The following is a 2,368-nucleotide window of genomic DNA, read 5'->3' as shown; positions in this document are numbered from 1 at the left end:
TAGCCACAATGTCCAGACCATGTGGTGAAGCATCAGTGTTGGATCTATCTGAGTGCACATCAAGCACTCACATTGAGCAAACCATACAGCCAGAAGGTTGTTACAGAAGGAGGGCAGTTTAAAGCCTTTGGAAACTGTCCATGGGTTGTACGTGTGGGACCTGCCAGACACGGAGTAAGTGGATATCATGTCATACAGAGCATAGACCTTTCACAGTGTAGTGTACTGATGAAGTGATCACAGAAGTATGGTGTTGTGTGGTTTGAAAACCAGTATGGCAGGCATGGGATGAATAATGTTTGGTCAATTGAACAGATGCATCCTATCTCCATGAGCAGCGTATGAGGTGTCAAAAGTGCTTGGCGTGGCTGGTGTGGATGTGATGTCAGTCATGTGTTGGCGCAAGTTAAATGGAACCTGAAGCGGTGAATGCTACTAAAATTCAGGCCTGTGGAGGAATTGGCACTGTGTGTAGAATGCATTTGAGGGGTGTAAGATGCGAGGTGTGTTGTGGTCGTTAGGTAAAACACAGTATGCAGCGCGAGAGGCGCCGCTGGAACGAGCATGACGTCACTGTTCAATGCACTGGGATCACTTTTGAGTGGCACGAACAGTGCAGAAATAGTTGCGACATGAGACTCTGACAATGAGGCGGGATTGGCCGTTGTAGTTTGCTGTCTGTACATCGAAGTGGTAGATGAGATAATGACAGGATTCAGAATGAAATTTTCACTCTGCAGCGGAGTGTGCGCTGATGTGAACTTCCTGGCAGATTAAAACTGTGTGCCCGACCGAGACTCGAACTCGGGACCTTTGCCTTTCGCAGGCAAATGCTCTACCAACTGAGCTACCGAAGCACGACTCACGTCCGGTACTCACAGCTTTACTTCTGCCAGTATCTCGTCTCCTACCTTCCAAACTTTACAGAAGCTCTCCTGCGAACCTTGCAGAACTAGCACTCCTGAAAGAAAGGATATTGCGGAGACATGGCTTAGCCACAGCCTGGGGGATGTTTCCAGAATGAAATTTTCACTCTGCAGCGGAGTGTGCGCTGATGTGAAACTTCCTGGCAGATTAAAACTGTATGCCCGACCGAGACTCGAACTCGGGACCTTTGCCTTTCGCGGGCAAGTGCTCTACCAACTGAGCTACCGAAGTACGACTCACGTCCGGTACTCACACTTTCGCGGGCAAGTGCTCTACCAACTGAGATACCGAAGCACGACTCACGCCCGCGAAAGGCTAAGGTCCCGAGTTCGAGTCTCGGTCGGGCACACAGTTTTAATCTGCCAGGAAGTTTCACATCAGCGCACACTCCGCTGCAGAGTGAAAATTTCATTCTGGAAACATCCCCCAGGCTGTGGCTAAGCCATGTCTCCCCAATATCCTTTCTTTCAGGAGTGCTAGTTCTGCAAGGTTCGCAGGAGAGCTTCTGTAAAGTTTGGAAGGTAGGAGACGAGATACTGGCAGAAGTAAAGCTGTGAGTACCGGACGTGAGTCGTGCTTGGGTAGCTCAGTTGGTAGAGCACTTGCCCGCGAAAGGCAAAGGTCCCGAGTTCGAGTCTCGGTCTGGCACACAGTTTTAATCTGCCAGGAAGTTTCAATGACAGGATTATTTGACAGAGTCCTTTGTTGACACACTAGAAAGGTGCTATTAGGGGGCGTCCGTATAGCATTGTGGCTGGAGAATATCGCTCGAAAAGTCACTGGAAAGGTTTGGATGTTTGAGGATAGGCATGGGAGCCAGAACAGAGGAAAAACTAGGAACACACGAGGTAAGAGTTGTGGGATAAACAGGGGGCCATTGTTTGTTACCGCACTCTTTTTTTTTGCCCAAATCACTGCACTGAGGCGGCTCTAGTCCATTGTAAATTGTCAGAAAGAACGTTTGTATCATATATTGACACTGTTTGCGAAATATTCCCAGTGGTGTCTTTGACGCAGTGAGCCAATGCAGTGAACAACAGCAGCATTGTCGAGTACCCAACCGAAGTGGCAGATTTGCATAAAATCATGATGTGACACAGTAGACAGGGTCACCACTGTAGGAAATGCAGTAACAGGAGGAATGCATACATAATAAATGGCACACGGAGTGCGGTAGACAAATCCTTACTGTATTTGCTGGACAGAACTGTATCGTGTTTTAGTACGTCCATCCTTTTGACTGGAGGTCTCAGAGACTGTGGCTGTTCACTGTTGTAAGAAAATGAAACGCCTACAGCCGTCCTTATGATCTTATTTATTGATTAGCTACCAAGTCTGATGGGAGGGCTGACATCACAGTTACAGATAGTCTGCATAAACCGGTTATGTTGATCACTGATGCAGTGTATTATGGATCGGGATAACCCCTTCGGTATCAACT

At 47.9% G+C, this 2,368-nt stretch overlaps 1 non-coding gene across 1 annotated transcript; it reads right to left on the bottom strand.

Annotated features, from left to right (window-relative positions):
• Positions 1-783: 783 nt before the first annotated feature.
• Trnar-gcg (transfer RNA arginine (anticodon GCG)) lies at positions 784-858 on the bottom strand. The gene has a single exon. It is a non-coding gene; the product is annotated as a tRNA-Arg (tRNA).
• Between the last annotated feature and the right edge of the window lie 1,510 nt (positions 859-2,368).

This window comes from Schistocerca cancellata, chromosome 9 (genome assembly GCF_023864275.1).
Source record: "Schistocerca cancellata isolate TAMUIC-IGC-003103 chromosome 9, iqSchCanc2.1, whole genome shotgun sequence".
Taxonomy (NCBI): domain Eukaryota; kingdom Metazoa; phylum Arthropoda; class Insecta; order Orthoptera; family Acrididae; genus Schistocerca; species Schistocerca cancellata.
This window is presented reverse-complemented; position numbering and strand designations above follow the sequence as displayed.